Raw genomic sequence first — 19,319 nt, forward strand, 5'->3', positions numbered from 1 at the left:
TTTTCTGGCCCTAGCTCAGCATCCAGCACCTCGTCCTCCTCTTCCTCTCTCTCCTGAGGTGGAGCATCAGTCCCTTCTGGCAATTCTTGTCCCCTCCTGATAGCCAACATGGAGCACACGACCACAGATTTAGCTACTTGCTCAGGATTGTATTGTAGCTCCCCTCGTGAGTGCTCCAGGCATCTCAAGTGCCGCTTAAGCACAGTTATTGTTTTCTGGACCACATTACATGTGTCTCTGTGGCTCTGATTGTATCGCTTCTTTGCCTCGGTGTGGGTGTCACGCAGGTGGGTCATCAGCCAGGTGGCCAAGCCATATCGGTTGTCACCAAGCATCCAGCATTGTCCTTGTGGCTGACTCTTAAACATGTCAGAGACAGCGATCTCACGCAGGATGTGAGCCTCAGCGAAGCTGCCCGGACATTTGGCATTCACTGCCATTATGATCTGGTTGTGGTCGACAACAAGTTGGATCTTCAGGGAGTGAAATCCTTTTCTGTTACGAAAACGCTCCGGGTCTTGAGAAGGTGTGGCATGGCCATGTGAGTACACTGTATTGTGCCCTACATCCTGGGGAACTTAGCAACGTGGTAGAATGCTTCAGCCCTGTCAGTCTGAGCCTCCGTGGTCATGGGGAAGCTGATAAAGTCCATCCTACGTGCGTACAGGGCCTCCGTGACCTGTCTAATGCAGCGATGTGTGGCATGGTGAGACAGAGGGGAAATCTTGACCGCGGAGGCCTGAAAGGAGCCGGATGCGTAGAAAGACTGTGCCGTGGTGAACTTCACCGCGACGGAAAGTGGTGTCCTGATGGAAGGCTGCATATCTGGCCTGATGAGTTCGCATATTTCAGTGATCACCACCTTGTGGAAGCGCAGTCACCGAAGGAATGTATTCTCGGATAAGCCGAGGTAAGACCTCTTCTCCCTGTAAGTACGGGGTGTGTATGATCTGGACCTCCTCCTCATTCTGGCACTTCTTAGATTGGGCACATAATGATGTGCATTAGACCTTGTGCCATTTGCACTTTGCAGCATCTGCTTATTAATCGATGTAGGCTGAGAAATGGCTGGCCCCGTTCCAATGAAAGTATAATAGCGATTGATCAGAAGCAATAATTTCCACACTAAAATACACCTACAGTAAACCCCAATCGTCTAGAATCTGAAAAGATGTATTTTGAGATGATCATTTCACCTGAGAAGAACTCCAGGGTCAATGCAAACGCCCCCGAAGTTGAAGCAGCGTTTTGAATGAAGCGACCTGCGATTTGTAAAATGCTGCCCACACCACTGTGATTCATTCAGAACAGTTCCACTTTTTCTGAGCAGTGTTTTGGGTGAGCGATATTGTGGCCGAGATGTGTGCGGGGTGGTAAGTGGAAAGTAACGCTGGGCGATATTATGGGCGTTGGTTTGGCCCATTCTGATGATTTTGTGGTTAAATGGGCAATATCTAGGCATTATACCTCACTTCAGCGGTAAAATGGACGTTACGTGGGCGTTATGCATGCAAAAATAATGGAAAATCTAGCCCCATGACTCACATGACAGAGCTATCACATCCACATAGTAGTTGCCCAGAGTGTGTACACGGGTGACATATGTTCCAGAAGGAATTAATGAATGGTGAGATGCAACAATTTTAAGACGTGCAGGGAAAGCTACTGGAAGGTTTAAATTTTGGTTGAATGTTCAGGATGAAGGCCAAAAAGTGAGGTCCGTAAATTGGTAGAATGGGGTGAAAGAGTGGACAGTAATAAAGCCACATTAGTGATAGGGACTCCAGAAGTGAGTCTCACATCAGAAAATAATCAATAACGAGAGAAAGAGACTCCGATAGTGCAAGAGCGAGATCTTGCAATCGTAGTCCCTACAGACATAGAAGTTAATGTAGAGGCCACAGTTTAAATAGATCAGACAAAGAAACAAAGACCACAGAACAGGCATGTAACAGAACTTGAAGCAGAAGTCTTCATGATCGCAATGTGTTGGTGGCTGAACTTGGGGATAAATGAGTAAGAGAGGCAAAACAAAAAGGAATTCGATAGTTGGAAAGAATTTGAAGTAAATTTTGAGGTATCAGACAGGGATCAACCAGCTTTGTCGCATTGATGGGTTTGAATTGAAAAAGTCCTTTCAGATGGGACTTACAAGATTGATAGCTTGGAGTTTTGAAGAGAAACTGGGTGATACAGATATTAGAGTGGACTCTCCCACTGCTGGAAAAGTAATCCTAATCTTTTTGGCTCTTTTGGCCACATATTGATGGGAGTGTAGGGCAATTCATTTACAGGTTAGTTGCTAATTAATTTCTATTGGCTGGTGCTGTTTTTGTAGAAGTATTTGGTGGTTTCTACAGTTCTTTAAAGTTGCTAAACTCTACAGGGAGTGGTGTGGCAGGTGCTGAAAGAGTTTGTTCTGATTTCAAGAATTCTGCACAAACCACTCGCTCCCAGACATGGTGCATTAGTAGGCCTTCTAATTGGCCTACAGCATGACAGGGAGAATAAGCAGAGGTGACACAGAGCAGAACAAGCTGCTGGAAGAAGGAGGAGGAGGAAGGAAAGGGCTCTCAGCAGGAGGCCTATCCCCCCAGTGTTTTCAGAGACCAATACTGCCTGAAGTTCAGCGAGGAACAGTGTGTCAGAGCACTTTACCAAGGACGTGCTCACTGAAATCTGCCACCTGCTCCAGCCATAACTGTAGGACGAGCACCATATTGCCAATGGCTGTGAAGGCGAAGGTGGCCATGAACTTTTATGCATCAGGCTTCTTCCAGGCTGGAGCAGGAGATATTTACAACATCTCCCAGTTTGCCATCCACTGCTGCATAATGATGCGAGTTTGCTAGAATTGCAAGCATCCCCATGCTGCACGGTTCCGTCCCATCGCTTGTGCACCATCACATGTAGGGATTCCACTCCCTTGTCAGCCAGCTGGTACGCAACCATATTCAGTGAATCATGCAGTTGAATGCCCAGTATCCTGGTAGCAGTTATCATGTCTTCATTCTGCAGTAAACCACTGTGCCATCTGCATTTGAGCCACCATGACAAACGAGAGGGTGGCTACTGGACAAGAAGGAATATCTGTTAATAACATGGTTCATGACTCTGGTGCACGACCCACGCATATATGGGCAACATGCATATAACGAAAACCATACTGCCATAAAAATATCTTCAAGCAGACCTGGCATGCTCAAGCAATGGTTCATGGCCTGGACCATCTTGAGGAACCCTGCAGTACTCAGCAGAGAAGATGTCAAGATTCTTGGCAGTCTGCAGCATAGTGCACAAATGCACAATCATAAGGGCACAGTCTTAAACTAATATGGCAGGGAGATGGGAATCTATGCAGGGAGACAGAGCGAATTAAAAAGGGGGCAGAAGCAAAAGGTAGGAAGGAGAAAAGCAAGAGTGGAGGGCAGAGAAATCAAGGGCAAAAATCAAAAAGGGCAACATTCTAAAAGGACAAAGACTGTTAAAAAAAACAAGCCTGAAGGCTCTGAGTCTCAATGTGAGGAGCATTCGTAATAAGGTGGATGAATTAACTGTGCAGATAGTTGTTAACGGACATGATGTAATTGGGATTACGGAGACATGGCTCCAGGGAATCCAAGGCTGGGAACTCAACATACAGGGGTATTCAATATTCAGGAAGGATAAACAGGAAGGAAAATTAGGTGGGGTAGCGTTACTGGTTAAAGAGGACATTAATACAACAGTAAGGATGACATTAGCGTGGATGATGTAGAATCTATATGGGTAGAGCTGCGAAAAGGGCAGAAAACGTTAGTGGGAGTTGTGTACAGACCACCAAACAATAGTAGGGAGGTTGGGGAAGGCATCAAATAGGAAATTAGGGACGCATGAAATAAGGGTACAACAGTTATCATGGGTGACTTTAATTTACATATTGATTGGGTTAACCAAACTGCTAGCAATACTGTGGAGGAGATGTTCCTGGAGTGTATAAGGGATGGTTTTCTAGACCAATATGTCGAGGAACCAACTAGAGAGCAGCCATCCTAGACTGGATCTTGTAAAACGAGAGAGGATTAATTAGCAATCTGGTCGTGCGAGGTGCCTTGGGGAAGAGTGACGGTAATATGATAGAATTCTTCATTAAAATGGAGAGTGACACAGTTAATTCAGAGACTAGGGTCCTGAACTTAAGGAAAGGTAACTTCGACGGTATGAGACATGAATTGGCTAGGATAGACTGGCGAATGATACTTAAAGGGTTAACGATGGATCGGCAATGGCAGACATTTAAAGATCACATGGATGAACTTCAACAATTGTACATCCTGTGTGGCGTAAAAAATAAAAAAGGCAAGGTGGCTCAACCGTGGCTAACAAGGGAAATTAGGGAAAGTGTTAAATCCAAGGAAGAGGCATATAAATTGGCCAGAAAAAGCAGCAAACCTGAGGACTGGGAGAAATTTAGAATTCAGCAGAGGAGGTGGAAGGTTTTAATTAGGAGGAGGTAAATAGAGAATGAGAGTAAGCTTGCAGGGAACATAAAAACCGACTGCAAAAGCTTCTGTAGATATGTAAAGAGAAAAAGATTAATGTAGGTCCCTTGCAGTCAGAATCAGGTGAAGTCATAATGGGGAACAAGGAAATGGCAAACCAATTGAACAAATACTTTAGTTCTGTCTTCAATAAGGAAGACACAAATAACCTCCTGAAAATAATGGGGGACCGAGGGTCTAGCAAGAAGGGGGAAGTGAGGGAAATCCTTATTAGTCAGGAAATGGTGTTAGGGAAATTGAAGGGACTGAAGGCCGATAAATTCCCAGGGCCTGATTGTCTGCATCCCAGAGTACTTAAGGAAATGGCCCTAGAAATAGTAGATGCATTGGTGGTCATTTTCCAACATTCCATGGACTCTGGATCAGTTCCTATGGATTGGAGAGTAGCTAATGTAACCCCACTTTTCAAAAAAGGAGGGAGAGAGAAAACAGGGAATTATAGACCGGTTAGCCTGACATCAGTGGTGGGGAAAATGCTGGAGTCAATTATTAAAGATGTAATAGCAGCGCATTTGGAAAGCAGTGACAGGATGGATTTATGACAGGGAAATCATGCTTGACAAATCTTCTAGAGTTTTTTGAGGATGTAACTTGTAGAGTAGATAAGAGAGAACCAGTAGATATGGTGTATTTGGACTTTCAAAGGGCTTTTGACAAAGTCCCACACAAGAGTTTAGTGTGCAAAATTAAGGCACTTGGTATTGGGGATAATGTATTGACGTGGATAGAGAATTGGGTAGCAGACAGGAAGCAAAGAGTGGGACTAAACAGGTCCTTTTCAGAATGGCGGGCAGTGACTAGTGGGATGCCACAGGGTTCAGTGCTGGGACCCCAGCTGTTTATAAAATACATTAATGATTTAGATGAAGGAATTTAATTTAATATCTCCAAGTTTGCAGATGACACTAAGCTGGGTGGCAGTGCGAGCTGCGAGGAGGATGTTAAGAGGCTGCAGGGTGACTTGGACAGGTTAGGTGAGTGGGCAAATGCATGGCAGATGCAGTATAATGTGGATAAATGTGAGGTTATCCACTTTGGTGGCAAAAACAGGAAGGCAGATTATTATCTGAATGATGACAGATTAGTAAAAGGGAAGATGCAACGAGACCTGGGTGTCATTGTACATAAGTTATTAAAGGTAGGCATGTAGATACAGCAGGCAGTAAATGGCATGCTGGCCTTCACAGTGAGGGGATTTGAGTATAGGAGCAGGGAGGTCTTGCTGCAGTTGTACAGGGCTTTGGTGAGACTATACCTTGAGTATTGTGTGCAGTTTTGGTCTCTAAATCAGAGGAAGGACGTGCTTGCTGTTGAGGGAGTGTAGCGAAGGGTCACCAGACTGAATCCCGGGATGACAGGACTGACATATGAGGAAAGACTGGATCGGCTAGGCTTATACTCACTGGAATTTAGAAAAATGAGAGGGAATCTCATAGAAACGTATACAATTCTGACGGGGCTGGAGAGGTTAGATGCAGGAAGAATGTTCCCGATGTTGGGGAAGTCCAGAACCAGGGGCACAGTCTAAGGATAAGGGGTAAGCCATATAGGACCGAGATGAGGAGAAACCTTTTTACCCAGAGAATTGTGAATCTGTGGAATTCTCTGCCACAGAAAGTGGTTGAGTCCAGTTCGTTGGACATATTCAAAAGAAAGTTAGATGTGGTCCTTATGGCTAAAGGGATCAGGGGATATGGAGAGAAGGCTGGGGGTGTACTGAGGTTGAATGATCAGCCATGATCATATTGAATGGCGGTGCAGGCTCGAAGGGCAAAATAGCCTGCTCCTGCATCTATTTTCTATGTTTCTATGGGCCCAAGTTTCGAGCCGCGCCTAGAACGACGCAGTTCCGACCTGGACACCCGTTTTTCGCGCCACAAAGTGCGCCTAAAAAAAACCTCCAGATTCTCCACCTCCCTGCAGGTCCTCTGGCCCTCGGCGCAGCGCAGCAGGAGCTGTAGGGGGCGGAGCCAGGTCCCTGCGCTGAAAACAGTGCCGGGACCTCTGCACATGCGCGCTACAGTGGGCACGCAAGTACAGTAGCTCCAGGCGCCCGAAACTGTGTGGGAGGGGCCCGAAGCACGCAGCCCCTAGCCCTGGCCGAATGGCATGAATAAGGCTGCTTCTACGGCCAGCTTCTGCTTCCTCCCGACCCGACTCGACTCCAGCTTCCTGCCTCCAGACCAGACGTGACACCCGCTCCCCCCCCCCCCCCCCCCCACCCCACCGCCCCCGGACCCGACCCGACATCCGCTCCCCCCCCCCTGCCCCTGGACCGGACCCGACACCCGCTCCCCCCCACATCCTCCGCCCCCGGACCGGACCCGACACACGCTCCCCCACCGGCCCCCGGACTGGATCCGACCTGACCTCCCTCCCCCCGACCTGACCTCCCTCTCCCTCCCTCCCTCCCCCCGACCCGAACCGAACCGACCTCCCTCCCACCACCCCCCCGACCCGACCCAACGCCACCTACCTGTAAATCTGGTGCTGGGGACAGGCCCTGCCCGAAGTCTCGGGCCCGACCCTTTCAGCCTCCCTCCCCCTTCTCCTTTCCCCCCACCCCCCCAATCTCCTCCCCCCCCAATCTCCTTCCCCCCAATCTCCTTCCCCCCCAAATCTACTCCCCCCCCCATTCTCCTTCCCCCCATCTCCTTTCTCCCCCTTCTCCCCTTTATCCCCTTCCCCCCTCCCCTCTTCTTCCCCCCTCCCCCTCCCCTTCTCCCCAATCCCTCCCCCTTCTCCCCCCCTCCCCCTTCTCCCCCATCCCTCCCCCTTCTCCCCCCTCCCCCTTCTACCCCATCCCTCCCCCTTCTACCCCTTCCCTCCCTCTGCTCCCCCCCTCTCTCCCTCTACCCCCCTCCTCCCCCTCCCCTCGCTGTCAGAAACACAGACACTGACAGACAGAGAATGAGAGACACACAGACAGACAGAGAGATAGAGACACTGACAGAGACACACTGAGGGGGCATCCCAGCACGCTGTTGGAGGGCTCCCGGTGCTGCAGTCGGTAAGTAGAAAACGTTTTATTTATTGATTTAAAAAAAAAATTATTTCTTATTGATTTTTTTTAATTGATCTATTGGTTGATTTATTGATGTATTTTCATTTATTATTGATGATGGCTCTTTATTTGTAAAACTGAATTGTTTAATGTTTGTAAACTTCCCTTTAAACACCCCCCCCCCCACCATTCCCTACGCCTGATTTGTAACATACGCCTGATTTTCGAAAGTGTAGACAAGGTTTTTTCGAGTGTACAAAAATCTTCACTTACTCCATTCTAAGTTAGTTTGGAGTAAGTTTTCACTGACGAAACTTTGAAAACAGGCGTAAGTGGCCGGACACGCGCCCTTTTGAAAAAAAAAATCTGGTCCAAAGTGAAACTGTTCTAACTGACTAGAACTGGAGCAAACTAAATGACGAGAATTCCGATTTCTAAGATACTCCGTTCTACACCAGTTGCTCCTAAAAATCAGGAGCAAATCATGTGGAAACTTGGGGCCATCGTTTCTATACCTTCCAGATGACATCGGCACCAGGGTCTCAGTGTCAGTGGCAGTGAAAGTGACAGCAGCACTCAGCTTCAATGCTACCGGCTCCTTCCAGTTTCATGTAGGTGTTAAATGGAACATCTCACAGTTTGCAGTACATTGCTGCATTCGCCAGGTTGCTGATGGTCTCTTCAGAAAATGAATACACTAGATCAAGTTCAGCATGTCCAGGGAAGATGTGGATGAGCGCACCTGTGGCTTTTCCATAATAGTGGCCTTCCCCAGGGTTCAGGGAGCCATCGATTGTACTCATCTGGCATTGCAGGACCCGCCTCACCTGGCCAGCCTCTTCACCTCACCATCTGCTGAAGACATCACACTCACCCTCAAACGGCAACACAAGAAAGTGCCAAATGAAACAAATTTTTATTGAAACACCATAGTGTATTGTAAAGAAGCACTAAAGGATAGCATCATCCACAGCAAGCAATAACTGAAACCTGTCCCCTTGAATCATTATCACCCACATGCACATGCAATTATTCACATTACTTCATCATGGAACAAGGACAGCTTTTCTGGGCAGCATCACACAATTCTTTATTGGCTCATCCAACTGCAACTATTTACATTAGTTCACATTAGAGCAAGGTGCCACATATCTTTAATAGACTCATAGACTCCTAGACTCATAGACTCATGGAAAATAGGAGCAGTAGTAGGTCATTCAGCCCTTCGAGTCTGCACCGCCATTCAATATGATCATGACTGATCCTCTATCTCAACACCATAATCCCGCTCTTTCCCCATACGCCTTAATGTCTTTTGTTTCTAGAAATCTATCTATCTCCCTCTTAAATATATTCAGTGACTTGGCCTCCACAGCCTTCTGTGGTAGAGAATTCCACAGGTTCACCACCCCTCTGTACATCACCCAGGTCCCTCTGTACATCAACACTTCCCAAGCCATCACCATTTAAATAATACTTTGTCCTTATGTTATTCCTACCAAAGTGGATAACTTCACATTTATCCATGTTATACTGCATCTGCCATGTGTTTTCCCACTCACTCAACCTATCTAAATCACCTTGCTGCGTCTTTGCATCCTCCTCACAACTTACAATCCCACCTAGTTTTGTGTCGTCAGCAAACTTGGAAATATTACATTTGGTTTCCTCATCCAAATCATTCATATATATTGTGAATAACTGGGGCCCAAATACTGATCCCTATGGTACCTCACAAGTCACTGTCCGCCACCCTGCAAAAGACCCGTTTATTCCAACTCTCTGTTTCCTGTCAGTTAACCAATTTTCCATCCATGCCAATACATTACTCCCAATCCTATGTGCTTTAATTTTGCACACTTACCTCTTATGTGGGACTTTATCAAAGGCCTTCTGAAAATCCAAATACACTATATCCATTGGTTCTCCCTTATCTAATCTATCAGTTACATCCTCAAAAAACTCCAGTAGGTTTGTCAAACATGATTTTCCTTTCATAAATCCATGCTGACTTTGTTTAAACCTATTGATATTATCTAAATGTGCCGTTATCACATCCTTTATAATAGACTGTAGCATTTTCTCTACTACTGATGTTAGGCGAACCGGTCTTTAGTTCCCAGTTTTCTCTCTTCCTCTTTTTTTAAATAGAGGGGTTACATTTGTCACCCTCCAATCTGCAGGAACTGTTTCATAATCTATAGAATTTTGGACGATGACAACCAATGCATCTGCTATTTCCATGGCTACCTCTTTCAGTACTCTGGGATGCAGATCATCAGGCCCTGGGGAATTATCGGCCTTCAGTTCCATTAGTTTCTCCAGCACTATTTTCTTACTAATAATTATTTCCTTTAATTCCTCTTGCTCATTAGTCCTTTGGTTCCCTAGAATTTCAGAGAAGTTATTTGTGTCCTCTTCCGTGAAGATAAAACCGAAGTATATATTTAACTTTTCTGCCATTTCCTTGTTCCCCATTACAAATTCTCCCATTTCTGTCTGTAATCTTTTTCTTTTTACGTACTTGTGGAAACTTTTGCAGTCGGTTTTTATGTTCCTTGCAAGTTTACTCTCATACTCTATTTTTTCACTCATAATCAATCTCTTGGTCCTTTTTTTGCTGAATTCAAAACTGCTCCCAATCCTCAGGCTTGCTACTTTTTCTGCCAACTTTGTATAACTCCTCTTTGGATCTAATACTATCCTTAATTTCTTTTGTTAGCCATGGTTGGGCCACTTTTCCTTTAGTGTTTTTATGCCGGCTCTTTCTCAGTGTTTCCCACCACTTCCCTTGTCCCCCCTCCCAGGCCTACTGCTCTTCCTCAATGGTGTCTCCGTGCCTGCAGCAAGGCTGGTCGAAGGCCGAGTAGTATATTCCGCACCACCTCGGACCCTGGAAAGGCCGGCTGCAGACTGCATCACCTCAGCATGGGCAGCAGCACTCTGTGATGCATGGGTTGCAAAGAGCGGCAGGGGCAAGGGAGGAATGATGTCGTCCTGAGAGAGGACATCATGCTCCAACAGGCCCGACACAGTGCTACTCCCCTGGGGCAGAGTGTCAGCATCTGGTGCTATATGGCTGAGCACAGATTGCTGCCGTACTTCACCAACATTAGTTCCTCGTGCAACTGATGGGGCCCCAGAAAATGATGGCAGCAGTCAGTGCTTGTGTGGATTCAAGTTGGCTCTGAATCAGGGCAGACTGCGACTGCAGCACACCACAGAGCTGATTGTTGCCACCACGCACTGATATGACAGTCTGCAGGCCTACCATAGCATCAGCCTGGTGTTCAATGGCAACTGCCATGTCAGCCATAACCCATGCCACCATGTCTGGGACCGCATGGTCACTTGAAGCATCCAACATCTGTTGGTATCTATCAAGAATCGGCTTGATGGGCTGCTGAGACATAAATGCAATCGTTGAGGCAGCCTCCACCACACTCAAAGCAAGTGCATCGACACTCTTGGGCTACCCTTGACAAAACGCCAAGCTGATTGCTGTGCATCTGCAATGACTCTCTGGCGAGATCCTCAAAGTTGGTCTCATCCTCAGAGTGCTGCTGAGTATCCCTCAGGCATGCACTTACCCTCTGGTGAGCTGGCCCATGATCTCCCCTCCCCCATGATGTTGATGCAGGCCACTGGGTCCCGGAGCATCACCCACCTCCAGCTCCCTGACCACGCCTTCTGACAAAAAGTTGTTGGCCCCGCTTTATGAGGTCGCTGGATCCTCGGTCATGTCCCGAGCGGTGTCCTCCGCCTCCTCGTCCTCTCCACCGTCACCTGCAGTGGAAGGCTGACGTGCAGGCCCCAGGCTGTCTGAGTCATCATCTGAAAGTACAAAGCCAGAGAAGAGTGGTTAGCTGCAGGGGAGGGTACCAGGAGCAGGAAACGCATTTGAGAATGCCAGTCTCATGGAAAGAGCTGAAGGATCGTAGTGTCAGGCCTAATTGTACTGCCGTATGCTGCAATGGAACGCAACATACCGTCACTGTCTCCAGGGGGGTCTGCCTCACCCACCATGGTACTAACTTGAATGCCCATCAGGGCCGAGACGCATTCCTTGAATGGCATCAGGTCCTGAGTCCCCTCCTCTGCTCCCTGCGGTTGTGGGCGAGCTTGTCCTGTGAGATTAAAGAGAACGTCTGAGTGAGAGGCTTTCTATCTGTGTGCCCAAGTGCCTTACATAGTTTTGTACATCTAACTGTATGAGAGTCTTCACAGTTCAATGTAACTTCCATTCACTGTGTGGACTTGCTGTGGCAATAATTGAATTAGGGGGCCAGGACCTAACCGTAATGGGGAGGCTACCGTCTTCGAGATGTATATGAAAACTGAGGAGTCAACAACATGAGGGGTGGGTCTGCAGAACCTAGTAGCAAGGTTAACAGCACATGCAGGCCCTTGTAGTGGGTGAGGCTTCAAATGGGAACCTTCCATCTGGTCTCACCCATGTAGAGCATGGATTCCAAAACACTACATTGAGATCAGAGCTTAGCACCTTGACGGTTCAAATGTAAGATACTCACTCTCACCAGCCGCATCATGTCCTTCCACTTTTGTACGCATTCAGTGGCTGTCCTGGCCACCGTGTCAATCGCAGAAACTTCTTGTGAAATTTCCCTCCATAGACTTCAGTCAGTTGGCACCCGTCGTTTCTCCAGGGCATCAAGGAGTGCATCCAGTGTGGCATCCGAGAATCGATGGGGAAGCTGACGAGCTGCTGCTGGGTCTGCCATGCTCAGCTTTCGAGTGAGTGCATAGGAAGCGAATATACTCATGAGGCATTGAGGCTTCCAATCACTGCCTCAATGGAATCCAGGTGGCCCCACAATGTCTGTGGCGCAGCTCCAAATGATGCCTAACTTCCAGATGTTGAGTCCATGCTTAACGGCCTGCTTAGCGCAGCATAGTGTTTCCAGCTAAGTGTGCAACACCATGATTTAATGCTCCTATCAATTCTTTAGGCATCAACATTTAATTTAAAAAACTCTATTTCTATTTTTCCTACCAAAGTGGATAATTTCACATTTCTCTACATTATATTCTATTTGCCATGTTCTTGCCCACTCACTTAGCCTGTCTAGATCCCCTTGAAGCTTCTTTTCATCCTCCTCACAATTACATTTCCACTTAGGTTTGTATCATCAGAACACTTGGATATGTTACATTTGGTTCCCTCATCCAAATCATTGATCTAGATTGTGACGAGCTGAGGCCTAAGCATTGATCCTTGAGATACCCCACTATTATAGTCTGCCACATCAAAAATGACCTGTTTATTCCTACTCTCTGTTTTCTATCCAACAACCAATCCTCAATCCAGGCTAGTATATTAACCCCAATCCCATGAACCTGAATTTTGTTTAATAACGTTTTGTGTGGCACCTTACCGAATGCCTTCTGAAAATCCAAATACACCACTTCCACTGGTTCCCCACTGGTCAAACATGATTTCCCTTTCATAAATCCGTGTTGACTCTGCCCAATCCTATTATTATTTTTGAAGTGCCCTGTTACCACATCCTTAATAATAGATTCTAGCATTTGATGTCAGGCTAACTTTTCTGTAGTTCCCCGTTTTCTCTTTCTATCCCTTCTTAAATAGCGGAGTTACATTTGCTACCTTCCAATCCACGGGAACGTTTCTAGAATCTATGGAATTTTTGAAGATGACAACCAATGCATTCACTATCTCTATAGCCACTCCTTTGGATATAGGCCATCAGGTCCAGATGATTTATCGGCTTTCATTCTCATTAATTTCTTCAGTACTATTTTTTTACTAATACTAATTTCTTTTGGTTTCCTGATTCTCGCTAGACCCTTGGTTCTCCACTATTTCTGGGAGGTTTTTTGCATCTTCTTCGGTGAAGACAGACATAAAGGGGGCAAAATTGGCCACCACAGGAAACGGGGCACACCCACCCTATTTCTGATGATTTTACTGGCACGGTGGATGCAGTGGCCTCTTGAGCGAAATTCTGCTTATTGGCTTTTTTTTCCCGGCGGACCGGAATCTGTCATAATGAGGGTGGATATGCAGCAGTAAACGTATGTTCGCACTCCAGAGAGGCAAAAGTTTGGAGCGAGGGGAATGGCCGCCGCTGTCAGTCATCAGCGTAGCGCTAATGACATCATCATGGTGCCGGGTCACCGCGGCTCTCTCCTTCACTTAAAGGGGAGAGCCTGCGCGATTGTTTAAGTTCGGTCCACTGGGCCATCCAGGAGGTTTTCGGCCGGGGCTGCCAACAAGCACCCAAGAATGGGTGCCAGGCTGCCTGTTGGTAGCCCAGCTGCATCCGGGGGCATATTTGTCGGCCCAACATGACAGTTGGCAGACAAAATAAAACATGGTGGCAGCGGCAGTAGGTACTCCCTTTTAATGGAAGCCACACCGTCATTTTACAAGGACTACAGACTCACTGCACCGGCAGAAAAAAAGCAGCTTTTGGCACCGCGTGGTGGGAGCAAGATTTTTTTGGCAGGATTTCGCCATCGGGCGGGGGGAACATCAGTAGTGCGTGCTCTTAAGATGCACTTAGGATGGATCGGCAGCAGCGGAGCAGTAGTTGGGGGAGCAGGTCACTGCGGGATACTGCAGGAGTGGAATTTAAAGAATGGCGGCCATTACATGAGAAATCGGCACAAATTGCACTCCTCAGCGTGACTGCTGATTTCCAGCAACCAAAGGCCTTAATTAAACATAGAAACATAGAAACATAGAAAATAGATGCAGGAGTAGGCCATTCGGCACTTCGAGCCTGCACCGCCATTCAATAAGATCATGGCTGATCATTCTCTCAGTACCCCTTTCCTGCTTTCTCTCCATACCCCTTGATCCCCTTAACTGCAAGGGCCATATCTAACTCCCTCTTGAATATATCCAGTGAACTGGCATCAACAACTCTCTGCAGCAGGGAATTCCACAGGTTAACAACTCTCTGAGTGAAGAAGTTTCTCCTTATCTCAGTCCTAAATGGCCTACCCCTTATCCTAAGACTATGTCCCCTGGTTCGGGACTTCCCCAACATCGGGAACATTCTTCCCTCATCTCACCTGTCCTGTCCCGTCAGAATCTTATATGTTTCTATGAGATCCCCTCTCATTCTTCTAAACTCCAGTGAATAAAGACCCAGTTGATCCAGTCTCTCCTCATATGACAGTCCAGCCATTCCTGGAATCAGTTTGGTGAACCTTCGCTGCACTCCCTCAATAGCAAGAACATCCTTCCTCAGATTAGGAGAACAAAACTGTACACAATATTCCAGGTGAGGCCTCACTAAGGCCCTGTACAACTGCAGTAAGACCTCCCTGCTCCTATACTCAAATCCCCTAGCTATGAAGGACAACATACCATTTGCCTTCTTCACCGCCTGCTGTACCTGCGTGCCCACTTTCAGTGACTGATGAACCATGATACCCAGGCCTCGTTGCACCTCTGCTTTTCCTAATCTGCCGCCATTCAGATAATATTCTGCCTTAGTGTTTTTGTCCCCAAAATGGATAAACTCACATTTATCCACATTATACTGCATCTGCTATGCGTTTGCCCACTCACCTAACCTGTCCAAGTCACCCTGCAGCCTCTTCGCATCCTCCTCACAGCTCACACCACCACCCAGTTTAGTGACATCCACAAACTTGGAGATATTACACTCAATTCCTTCATCTAAATCGTTAATGTATATTGTAAAGAGCTGCGATCCCAACACTGAGCTCTGCGGCACTCCACTAGTCACTGCCTGCCATTCTGAAAAGGACCCGTTTATCCCGACTCTCTGCTTCCGGTCTGCCAACCAGTTCTCTATCCACGTCAGTACATTACCCCCAATACCATGCGCTTTGATTTTGCACACCAATCTCTTGTGCGGGACCTTGTCAAAAGCCTTTTGAAAGTCCAAGTATATCACATCCACTGGTTCTCCCTTGTCCATTCTGCTAGTTACATCCTCAAAAAATTCCAGAAGATTCGTCAAGCATGATTTCTCTTTCATAATTCCATGCTGACTTGGACCGATCCTGTCACTGCTTTCCAAATGCGCTGCTATTTAATCCTTAATGATTGATTCCATCATTTACCCCACTACTGATGTCAGGCTAACCGGTCCACAATTACTCGTTTTCTCTCTCCCTCCTTTTTTAAAAAGTGGTGTTACATTAGCTACACTGCAGTCCATAAGGAGCTAGGAGCTAAATTAAAACATAGGAACTCAAACGTAGTAATCTCGGGATTGCTACCAGTACCACAAGCTAGACAGAGTAGGAATCACAGGATAGCTCAGATGAATACGTGGCTTGAGCAGTGGTGCAGCAGGGAGGGATTCAAATTCCTGGGGCATTGGAACCGGTTCTGGGGGAGGTGGGACCAATACAAACCGGACGGTCTGCACCTGGGCAGGACCGGAACCGATGTCCTAGGGGGAGTGTTTGCGAGTGCTGTTGGGGAGGAGTTAAACTAATATGGCAGGGGGATGGGAACCAATGCAGGGAGACAGAGGGATAATAAATGGAGACAAAAGCAAAAGACAGAAACGAGCTGAGTAAAAGTGGAGGGCAGAGAAACCCAAGGCAAAAAACAAAAAGGGCCACTGTGCAGCAAAATGCTGAAGGGTCAAAGTGTAATAAAAAGACAAGCATGAAAGCTCGGTGCCTCAATGCAAGGAGTATTCAGAACCCAGGAGAGGGCTCTGAACTAGTTAGAGTGGGTGAGAGCTCAGAGGAACAGGACCCCAAGAAAGAATGCAAAAGGCAGGAGGCAACAGAGCAGAGTAGCACTGGGGTAAGTGTAAACCACAAGGTGATAGGAAGGGACAATATCTATGAATATGAAGGGGCTGCAGGAAGGGTCAAAACTAAAAATCATGGTTTAAAAACTAGCATTAAAACAGTCTACCTAAACGCACGCAGCATTCGAAATAAAGTAAATGAGTTGACGGCACAAATCATTACAAATGGGTATGATTTGGTGGCCATTACAGAAACGTGGTTGCAGGGGGGCCAAGACTGGGAATTAAACATACAGCAGTATCTGACAATTCGGAAAGATAGACAAGAAGGGAAAGGAGGTGGGGTAGCTCTGTTAATCAAGGATGATACCAGGGCAGTTGTGAGAGACGATATTGGCTCTAATGAACAAAATGTTGAATCATTGTGGGTGGAGATCAGAGATAGTAAGGGGAAAAAGTCACTGGTGGGCGTAGTTTATAGGCCCCCAAATAATAACTTCACGGTGGGGCGCGCAATAATCAAGGGAATAATGGAGGCATGTGAAAAAGGAATGGCAGTAATCATGGGGGATTTTAACCTACATATCGATTGGTCAAATCAAATCGCACGGGGTAGCCTTGAGGAGGAATTTATAGAATGCATACGGGATTGTTTCTTAGAACAGTATGTTACAGAACCTACAAGGGAGCAAGCTATCTTAGATCTGGTCCTGTGTAATGAGACAGGAATAATAAACGATCTCCTAGAAAAAGATCCTCTCGGAATGAGTGATCACAGTATGGTTGAATTTGTAATACAGATTGAGGGTGAGGAAGTAGTGTCTCAAATGAGCGTACTATGCTTAAACAAAGGGGACTACAGTGGGATGAGAGCAGAGTTGGCTAAAGTAGATGGGAAACACAGACTAAACAGTGGCACAATTGAGGAACAGTGGAGGACTTTGAAGGAGCTATTTCATAGTGCTCAACAAAAATATATTCCAGTGAAAAAGAAGGGCGGTAAGAGAAGGGATAACCAGCCGTGGATAACCAAGGAAACAAAGGAGAGTATCAAATTAAAAACAAAAGCGTATAAGGTGGCCAAGGTTAGTGGGAAACTAGAAGATTGGGAAAATTTTAAACGACAGCAAAGAATGACTCAGAAAGCAATAAAGAAAGGAAAGATAGATTACGAAAGTAAACTTGCGCAAAACATAAAAACAGATAGTAAAAGCTTTACCGATATATAAAACGGAAGAGAGTGACTAAAGTAAATGTTGGTCCCTTAGAAGATGAGAAGGGGGATTTAATAATGGGAAATGTGGAAATGGCTGAGACCTTAAACAATTATTTTGCTTTGGTCTTCACAGTGGAAGACACAAAATCCATGCCAAAAATTGCTGGTCACGGGAATGTGGGAAGGGAGGACCTTGAGATAATCACTATCACTAGGGGAATAGTGCTGGACAGGCTAATGGGGCTCAAGGTCGACAAGTCCCCTGTTCCGGATGAAATGCATCCCACGGTATTAAAAGAGATGGCGGAAGTTATAGCAGATGCATTCGTTATAATCTACCAAAATTCTCTGGATTCTGGGGAGGTACCAGCGGATTGGAAAGCAGCTAATGTAACGCCTCTGTTTAACAAAGGGGACAGAAAAAAGGCAGGTAGCTATAGGCCGGTTAGTTTAACATCTGTAGTGGGGAAAATGCTTGAAGCTATCATTAAGGAAGATATAGCGGGACATCTAGATAGGAATAGTGCAATCAAGCAGACGCAACATGGATTCATGAAGGGGAAATCATGTTTAACTAATTTACTGGAATTCTTTGAGGATATAACAAGCATGGTGGATAGAGGTGTACCGATGGATGTGGTCTATTTAGATTTCCAAAAGGCATTCGATAAAGTGCCACACAAAAGGTTACTGCAGAAGATAAAGGTATGTGGAGTCAGAGGAAATGTATTAGCATGGATCGAGAATTGGCTGGCTAACAGAAAGCAGAGAGTCGGGATAAATGGGTCCTTTTTGGGTTGGAAATCGGTGGTTACTGGTGTGCCACAGGGATTGCTGCTGGGTTCACAACTGTTTACAATATTCATAGATGACCTGGAAGAGGGGACAGAGTGTAGTGTAACAAAATTTGCAGATGACACAAAGATTAGTGAGAAAGTGGGTTGTGTAGAGGACACAGAGAGGCTGCAAAGAGATTTAGATAGGTTCAGCGAATGGGCTAAGGTTTGGCAGATGGAATACAATGTCGGAAAATGTGAGGTCATCCACTTTGGAAAAAAAAACAGTGAAAGGGAATATTATTTGAATGGGGAGAAATTACAACATGCTGTGGTGCAGAGGGACCTGGGGGTCCTTGTGCATGAAACACTTTTTGGAGTTCACCTGCAAAAACATAAAACATTAAACCGTGCCACCCGACCTGGGTGACACACCAGACATTTACAAGGCCCTTTTTTCCTTTTTTTGGTTCTTTTTTTGTGTTTTTCATTTTTTTTTTTTTTTTTTTTGGGCGCTAAAATCACATTTTTCCAGTGCCCCCTATAAAAGGGAAGGGGACACTAAAAGCACCGGCAATTAAAACAAATTAAACTTTAAAACGTAAAATCAAATTAAAATTTGGTTGCCGGGCGTGATGATGCACTCCAGTCCCTCCGGTGCCCACCTCTCGCGGAAGGCCGCGAGCGTACCAGTGGACACCGCGTGCTCCATCTCCAAGGACACCCTGGACCAGATGTAAGAGCGGAAGAGAGGCAGGCAGTCAGGTTGAACGACCCCCTCGACCGCCCGCTGCCTGGACCGGCTGATGGCACCCTTGGCCGTGCCCAGGAGCAGTCCTACGAGGAGGCCTTCGGACCTACCCGCTCCCCTCCGCACAGGGTGCCCAAAGATCAGGAGAGTGGGACTGAAGTGCAGCCAGAATTTCAGGAGCAGCCCCTTCAAATAATAAAACAGGGGCTGCAACCTTGTGCATTCCATAAAAACAGGGAACACGGACTCTTCCAGACCGCAGAAATTGCAGGCGGCCTGGGAGTCCGTGAACCGGCTTA

This window comes from Pristiophorus japonicus, chromosome 2, assembly GCF_044704955.1.
Source record: "Pristiophorus japonicus isolate sPriJap1 chromosome 2, sPriJap1.hap1, whole genome shotgun sequence".
Lineage (NCBI taxonomy): Eukaryota > Metazoa > Chordata > Chondrichthyes > Pristiophoridae > Pristiophorus > Pristiophorus japonicus.